We start from the raw sequence: 9,277 nt of genomic DNA, 5'->3' as shown, positions 1-9,277 counted from the left end.
ATTTTAAAAATCTCAAAAAAATGAGAAAAAAATTTTTTTTGAAAGTGGTTTTTTTGGAATAACTTTTACACCACTTTATCTATCAACTTCAAAAACTAATCCGCTCTTAAGCTTGAAAAACCACGCCGATCTTCGCTAATCCGGTCAAAATCGGTTGATTCGTTCGAGAGATATCGTGAACGAAAGAAAACCGAAAAAAGTGTTTTTAACTTCCCGCTAAGAAAATTGAAAATTTTCAAAAATCGGGAAGTCATTGTTTTTACCCCGTTTTTCGAAAATCGAGTTTTCATCAGATCTCGACGTTTTGAGGTCCTAAGGAACTTCCCTGACTATTCCCGCGATGGCGTCTGTATGTCTGTATGTATTTGTATGTGTGTGTGTGTGTGTGTGTGTGTGTGTGTATATATGTGTATGTATGTAAGCCTCTCATAACTATTAAACGGCTTGACTGATTCGATCGCGGTTGGTGCCATTCGAAAGGTTCGACTAAACTTAGATTTTGAATTCAAGTTGGACCGATTCGGACTGATAGATTTTGAGAAATCTTAAAAAAACTGCGAAAAAATTTTTTTTTAAATGTGGTTTTTTTTTTTTTATATCTTTTAAACGACTCAACCGATCAATTCCAAAAACTAATCAACTATTAACATCAAAAAACCACGTTGATTGCCACTAAGCCGGTCAAAATCGGTCGATTCGTTTGTGAGTTATCGTTGACGAAAGAAATCGAAAAAAAGTTTTTTTTTTCGAATTACACCAAAATTTCCGGTCTGATCAATTTTTACTTAAAAATATTTCATAGAATTTGAAAACCTGCGTCAAATGTTGCTATTAGCGTGAAAATCGGTTCATTCATTAAAAAGTTACTGCGGCTTGAAAATTAAAAAAATAGTGTTTTATTATACTACCATCAGACTTTTGAGCTCGCAGAGCTCAAAACTACACCAAAATTATATTTTTGAGCTCGAAGATCTCAAAAACGTACTAAGTGCGATTTTGAGCGCATAATCACGAAAGTAGCGGAAGTTGCAGAGATGGCCTTCAGGGTCAACCATTTTCCTAATTTTTAACTTCTCGCTAAGAAAATCGAAGATTTTCAAAAATCGGGAAGTTATTGTTTTCACCCCGTTTTGCAAAAATCGAGTTTTCATCAGATCTCGACGTTTGAAGGTCATAGGATTGATGTCTGTATGTCTGTATGTGTGTGTGTGTGTGTGTGTGTGTGTCTGTATGTATGTGTGTGTGTGTGTGTGTTTGTGTGTGTGTGTGTGTGTGTGTGTGTGTGTGTGTGTGTGTGTGTGTGTGTGTGTGTGTGTGAAAGTATGTGAACCGCTTATAACTTTTGAACGGCTTGACCGATTTCATCGCGGTTGGTGCCATTCGAAAGGGCTTGACCAAACTTAGATTTTGAAAACTATTTGGACTGATTCAGATCAATAGATTTTGAGAAATCGTAAAAAAACTGAAAAAAAAATTTTTTTCAAATGTGGTTTTTTTGGAATAACTTTTAAACGGCTCAAAGGTTCAATCCCAAAAACTAATCAGCTCTTAACCTCAAATAACCACGTCGATCACCATCAGTCTGGTCAAAATCGGTTGATTCGTTCGAGAGATATCGTGAACGAAAGAAAACTGAAAAAAGTGTTTTTTCGGAATAACTCCAAAATTCCTAGCGCGATTAATTCAAAATTTAAGATTCTTTGTGAGGCTTGGAAAACTGCGTCGAATGCTTCTTACCGCGTAAAAATCGGTTTATTCATTCAGGAGTTAATGCGGTTTAAAAATTCAAAAAATAGTGTCTTATCAAATCTCTATCAGACTTTTGAGCTCGAAGAGCTTTAAAGCATAGGAAAGCAATCTCTTTGAGCTCGGAGAGCTCAAAATAACCCATAAATTGTATTTTTGAGCTCGAAGAGCTCAAAAATGTCATTGGTGCAATTTTAAGCGCCTAAGTATGGAATTAGCGGGAAGTTGCAGGGATGGCCTTCAGGGTCAACCGTTTTCCTAATTTTTTTGACATAACTTCGTCATTTCTTCTCAGATCGTTTTTGATGATAGAAAATAATTTTTAGAACTTCAAAAATCGCGTCGATCGCCGCCAAGAACGTAAGAATCGGTTGATTGGTTCGAGAGATATCCTTGATAAAATATTTGGAAACAAATGTTTTTTTAACATAACTCTGACATTTTTTGTAATAACTTTCAAACGGATGCACTGATTAACTTAAAAAACTAATCAGCTATTAGCATGAAAAAATTACGTCGAAGTCAAGCCGGTAAAAATAGATCAATTCGTTCAAGAGATATCATGAACGAAAGAAAACCGAAAAATTTGTTTTTTTGGAATTACTCCAAATTTTCCAGTTTTATCAATTCAAACTCGAAGATTCTTCATGAAACTAAAATAATTGCATCAAATGCTGCCAACCGCGTGAAAATCGGTTGATTTATTCAACAGATAGTGTGGTTTGAAAATCAAAAAAATATTGTTCTATGAAACTTCTATCAGACTTTTGAGCTCTTCGAGCTCAAAAGCATAGAAAAGCTATCTTTTTAAGCTTAAAGAGCTTAAAATAACACATAAATTGTATTTTTGAGCTAGGTCAGCTCAAAAACATCATGAGTGCAGTTTTATGCACCTAGGAATGGAATTAGCGGGTAGTTGCACGGATGTCCTTCAGGGTCTACCGTTTTTCTAATTTCTAAATGTTGATTCCATATTCAAATTTGACTCATCAAATCACCTAAATTTAAAAACACCAGTATTTGATATATTAAACTTAGATTGTTTAATCGATAATTACGGCTTTAACAATCACTCATCATATTCATTATTTTGATAAATGCAGTCTTCTTAGAGTATCAAGTCTAACATAGAAAAGTGTTTTTTTTTAACAAAATTTACGCTTATGAGCTTTTGTATACCAAAATAATTTAATTTAAAAAAAAGGCGCTCTGCAAGCGTAATTGTAGTCGAATGGTAGATGGAGATTTTTTAACCAAATTTCTAAAATTACTGTTAAGGATGTTCGGACACTAATGCATGCACTTTTCAAGATCAAAAGCTAATTTTTTTATATCTTATGAATTGCTATCTCATAAGTCTAAATTAATTTTTTGGAATAAATCTGACGGAGGGTTATCGTTTAATTAATTATTAAAAAATTGAAATTTAGCATGTAGCCTATAGATACTATTGGCGAATCACACTTATCGATACTGCTATTCTAATACGTCGTCTCACAAAATAATGCTAGGTAACGGTTAAATTATAGTTATGAATTTTCGCAATCAAATTTTTAATTTTAATAAACTTCTCGCAAAAATTAAGGGAACAAAAAAATTTTCGAAATTTTTTGGCGATTTTCAACTGGCTGTATTTCAGTGAAAAATGGTCATAGAGGAAATAAAAAAATAAAGCTGTTGAAGCTTGATGACTCTAGTTTTCAGATTTTTTGGTTAAAAATTTTTCAAAGCACTGGTAGCCATGCAATCCTTGAATAAAGTACAAAGAAAAAATTTTCCAAATTTTTTACATTTTTTTTTCGCTCTACGGGCATGGAAAAATTTTTTCGAGCTAGATTAATACATAGGTCATATAGCCTACTCATTCAGCTTCAATTTGCTTTTTGCAGGACTTGAATAGGACGATTTGTCTTCGAGATATCGAATTATGAATGCAAAAGGATCCTTTTTCACTCAACTGCCGATATCTCTGGAACTACTGTCGCCCAGCAAGCGGACAAGAGATTTCGTTTTGCCCAATGTACCCCGAAGAACCCTCTCAATTTTTAGATCGATCGGTTCAGCGGTTTTTCTGGACCGATCGATTGAAATTTCGAAAAAATTAAGGAAACAAGGTTTTTGTTCCTTAAACTTAACCTAATCTTTTTTCTGAAAAGATCATTTCTTTAAATCAATAATATCATTTTTTTTTACTTTTTACTCAATTTTGCGTTTTTTGAAGATTAATTAACAAAAAAAAAATCAAAAAAAAAATTTTTTTGAAACTTAAAAAAAAAATTTTTTTTTCGTTACTAAGGAAATTAAGGTTTTTGACAAAAATTTTAATTGATGACTGATTCACCGCCGGCATTAGCGTTATCCAAAGCATGCCACGTGGAGGTTGCACGGTCGGATTTATGCTTATTTTGTGCTCATGCACGTGTGTTAATGATTCTTCAGAAAAAATGAGACCCTGTGGTTCGTCAGCTCCACAGTATTGACGATTACAGTGTGCACCTTAGGGGTATCAACTTTAAATTTATTCAATAAAATTTTTTTAGGGAAAATCAAGGTTTGAATGTGTCCATAACTTCAGCGAGGTGAGTCAGAATAGGCCTCTTGATTTTGTTTTATTTTTTTTAATTTTCAAAAAAAAATTTTTTTTTAATTTTTAAGAAAAATTTTTTTGGAAAAATAGACTCTCCCTGTAGCCTTTGCCAAATCATTTTATTGCTAGATTCGGATGTTTAAGTGCTATCTAAAAATGTTGTATAAAATTTTGATGACATATTTGATTAAATTGCAACTATCTAAGCTACTACTGGCGGAGGTATACATAAATGATGTTTACGATATTGTATTTATATGCATAAGCTGTTTATTACCGATCGAAGGATGTTTATTTCACAAGAAGAGTTGAAAGTAATTAAAAAGAAAGGGAAAAAGAAGAAAAAAAGTTGTAAAAAGCCGATAAGAGATAAAAAAAAAGCTGTTGCTTATGGCAACATCTTTTTTAAATTAAGGGGGAAGGTATAATGCCTCTAGATTCATCTAGTAGGTGACGCTACGAGCCAATGAAGTGCAAATTTAAATGTAATTTAGATTATATTAAATTATTTTATTAATTCATAATTTAAATAGTGAACACTGTCCAAATTAGAAAGTTTAGGTTCTGTATCGTAGAATATTTATTATATTAGAGTATATTTTGTTTCAAATAAATATAAGCTATTGTCGAGTACAAAGGGACATTGTAGTTGAGTTCTGAGAAACCTTAGGTACTTGAGATTCTGAGGAAAAGCCATAAAAGACACGTGTGAGAAAAATTCTATGATCCCTTGTTTCAACGGCTAAATAATAACGTAACAAATATGTAACAAAAAATAAGATCGTTAAATAACATATTTTTGTTAAACTAGCTTTAATAGAATATTGCAACGAAATATATAAGAATTAAATTAACAATTTATATCCTGTATCCAACTTATAAATAATTATTAATTAATGTTAAAAGAATAAGATTGTATAAAATAATATTATTAAATGATATTTATCTCTTACATTAACAATTAAACTATTCCATAGTTTTAATAGATTATAGATTGATAGAAATAGTAATAAGCTTAATCTAATTAGCAAAATACGAATATTAATGCACTGCAATATATATAATTTATAAATAAATATATGTGAATATAATAGAAAATATTATATATTAGTGTGTGAAAATCATTACATGTAGTAGCAATATGTGTACTTATATATGTACAAGAGCGGATATATGTATGGGAGTTATGGTGGGAGAAGAACGGAGTTTGAAGTTCTTCGGAAAAACTATGTAACGACACTTCTCATTGAGAGCTTAGATTGCTAAGATCACGTCATTGTAAACCTCAATTTTATATTTTGAAGCTTTTTAATATTTTGTCAACTTGAATAATAAATTGAAACCAATTAAATAATTTTGATCAAAATTAAATAACGTCTAAATAGAATTCTTTTTTTTGGAATGATTCCTTTCCCGCGCTGAAACCAAGTATTTTAATACTCCCGGACGAAAGAACTACAGTCAGTAAAGTTTTCAATAAATAAAAATAACATCCACTAGATGGAAGCATAACAACTGTAGCTTCAAGGGGATAGTTCGCCATGAAAAGTGCAGCCAATGCGAAATTTCAGTTGGTACCAAAGAATAATTATTAACTACCCTGATAGCCAGCGCTTTCTCAGTAAGTGTTGACTTCCAGCAGTTATGGTTAATTTATACATCAAGTTGGCGGTAATTCTTCACGCAACAACAGTTGTAAGCAAATTGCCGCAACTTGAATACAAGTTAACAATCAAACTTGTAGTTAAATTTATTTTCAACTTTACTACAGCAAGTTTTGACGTCTATTTGCAGAGTAAGTTATAGGGAATCGTTAACTAATAGGTAATCGCTCGCTTCGCCAACTCTTTCCGTCAAGTTTGTTTCAAATTGCGGATGTAGATTGACAGTAAGTTATAGGTAAGGTGGCTATCAGGGTAAAATCTTAAAAGGGTTCACACACACACACACACACACACACACACACATGTTGATGGATTTTAGTGTTTTGCCGGGAATTATTCTATTATTTATTCACTTTTGATTTTCGTGGAAAAGTATTAAATTAAAATTGTCAATTTTTATTATAATTACAAAAAATACTAAAATCCGATCAAAAACAGTTCCACTGTAAAAAATAGCGCCAAGTCTACATTCATAAGACTATTATTAGAACAAAATTTTTTTCCTGTACAAAAAGATGTAAAATTAAAAAATCCAAGTAACTGATATGAATGTATATGATTTTCGATAATTAAAAAAAATTTTGTTGTAAATTTAAAAATGAAAAAAAAACAATTTTGGAATGTACTTGGTGTGCGTGGTTGTACAATATTTTTAACTTCCCGCTAAGAAAATTGAAAATTTTCAAAAATCGGGAAGTTATTGTTTTCACCCCAGTAGTATAGGGCACATCCTGGGAGACATAACAAACCCCCACTCCGCGGCCACTGGCGCCAGACCTTTTCCTCACTCCTCAGCGGGGGTCATCTGAGTGTTGGGAGCGGATGTCTGGGTCTTTTGATTGACAGTTGTTAATATACTTGTGGAAAATGTGTTTTCTCGAATGTTTACAGAAGTGTTGTCATGGCAGGGGGTAATTAAGATGCTAAGGATAGCTGAATGTATGTTTTTTATGTTTAAAGATGTAGGCTGATGTTTGGGACCTGTTCCTCGTTATCTTGGCAGGGGAGTCTTGGTGTTTTCTTGAGAGGTGATAATTGGGTGTGGGAAAGTGTAGGATGGGTATTTACATGTATAAAGGAAAACATGTGGTCGTTTCGGCAGGGGGCCTTGGAGAAGTGTGATGTTATGTAAACCTCGGTGAAAAGGATCTCCAGAAGTCATACTAGAAAATTGTATCCATAGTAGCATATTACGTGGCTATAGTAAGAATCTTATTGTTTACTGAATTAAGTTCGATTTAATATGTGGATTAATTTTTTTTTCATGTATGTGTATAAATGGAATACGATGATTACGTATTTATATAATAAAATTGTATTTCCTATACACCCATGTCGAGCATATGTTTATAATTCTCAATGTAAAAATTTTTGCCATAAAAAATATCAATACTGTGAAGCGCATTATAGTAAAATGAAAACTATTGTAAAAATTTATCATTTCTATGATATGCGAAAGAAATATGCAGATTGTAATTTATGGTATTTAATTGAGTGTGAGATTCAATCACGAAGAATGTATACTGAAAAATTTAATATTGTAAGCGATGATAAGCATGAACAATGGGTTAACTATTTGTTGCAAGAACAGCAAAATTGTAATTTAGATAGTTATTATTATAATTTAGGTTTTAATGATTTTATAGATTTAGATTTCAACGATAAATTTATATCTGATATAAAATATATAATTAAATAATTAATAACAAGTATACAATATTTTTGTTTTTTTCTTTTATTTATTAAATTCGCACACAGCTACAACCTTATAAAAACAGACATTTTTATCAAGAAATCGTGATAATCGTAGTAATAATAATATTACTACAGATAATAATGACAATAGTAATAATAATAATAATAGTAAAAATATTTTGTCCATATTAATAGCAGGTGTCTTGTCCTTTGTTAGCGTTATAATACAGGCTGTAGCGTTGAGACAGCTGGTTGTCAACTTTGTCTACTATTTTTTGAACAAATTCTTCATGGTAGTGTAGCAAGTCCCAGAAAAATGAAAGTTTTGTAAATATTTTTTAAAAAATTTAGACATAAGACTCCCAGAAAAATCAAAACCCAAGATCTCCAAGATTACTGTGAATTGAAGGAGTCTTCTCGTTATATTTAAATAAATCCAGAAAATGTTTTTCAAAATATTTTAATATTGTATTTTTGTTTGGTGTTTCTCGGGTCTTGGGCACCAGATTTTTCAGAATATATCTTGATATATTTTCTTCTATGGAGTTTATGTAGTCCCCAATAGGAAGTTGCTCAAGATGGTCGAGCCAATGGTTGACACTTTGATTGATGCATATTAATGTGTTTGTTGTTTGGGCTAGTAAGAAAATGCGTGTATCTTGATGAGTTAATATAATACAACGCTGTTGTTTAAATTCAGAAAAGTTAATTCTCAGGACTTCGCACTGAATGGAACAGAACTCGATAAAAGTTACTGTTTACTTCTTCATGAAAATAGTTTGAAAATGTATCACATGAAGAACACAATTTCTTCCATTCGTTTGAATTTAATTGAATTAGGCTTCTTGAATGAGTAGCTATTATTTGAACCACAGGATAAAAATTATTTTCACTATACTTTAAACCACAACACACTTGCTTGGTTTGTGACTTATCCACAGATTCGGTAGAATCTGGCGCCAAGTTCCGTTCAAAAATCCCGTTGTAAACGGAGCGCCAGACTACCGAATGTGTTTACCGTAAGCAGAACGGTTTTGTGAGGTTTGAAAATTATTAAACCACCTTAACTGACTGTTTGATGCAATTGATAATAAATATGTATTCTATATGGTGTGAATTGCTAATTTAATTAATTTATAGTCCACTAGTCATTATTTTTTTAATTAAAATTCGATAAATTCACTAGCAGAAACTATAGCAACGCCGATTTTTAGATCCTGGATATTTTTTGATGAGAAAAGAGCAGGTTTTACTATAGCACGCAATTAACTATAGCACGCGAACGTACTATGTAGAATGGGATTAATTATAGATAGATACAATACGGCTGTATCATACTATAGAACGTAATAACGTATACAGAAATTTATTATTATTAATAATTAATACAGAAATTTATTATTATTTTAATAATTAATATAATATGATAGTAATATACAGGAGCAAACGATACGACTCCGTACACAAACAGCACCGTATATATACGGAGTGTTACAAATCCCGGGAAATTCAAATTTTATACGTAATACACGCTTGTAGAATGGCACATGTACGAAGTCGTACACATACTACAGAATAAATGAAG

General features: G+C 31.6%; 1 protein-coding gene and 1 long non-coding RNA gene across 4 annotated transcripts in view; one reads left to right on the top strand and one right to left on the bottom strand.

Annotated features, from left to right (window-relative positions):
* LOC123271504 overlaps positions 1-6,109 on the bottom strand; it is a 9,969-nt gene extending 3,860 nt beyond the window's left edge. Inside the window, exon 1 of the long non-coding RNA XR_006510892.1 lies at positions 5,930-6,109. This is a non-coding gene — a long non-coding RNA (uncharacterized LOC123271504). The remainder of the gene's footprint in view (positions 1-5,929) is intronic.
* The window catches only part of LOC123271496 (head-specific guanylate cyclase), a 296,342-nt gene that overhangs the window by 236,326 nt on the left and 50,739 nt on the right, over positions 1-9,277 (top strand). The window lies entirely within an intron of this gene.

This window comes from Cotesia glomerata, linkage group LG9 (assembly GCF_020080835.1).
Source record: "Cotesia glomerata isolate CgM1 linkage group LG9, MPM_Cglom_v2.3, whole genome shotgun sequence".
NCBI lineage: Eukaryota > Metazoa > Arthropoda > Insecta > Hymenoptera > Braconidae > Cotesia > Cotesia glomerata.
This window is presented reverse-complemented; position numbering and strand designations above follow the sequence as displayed.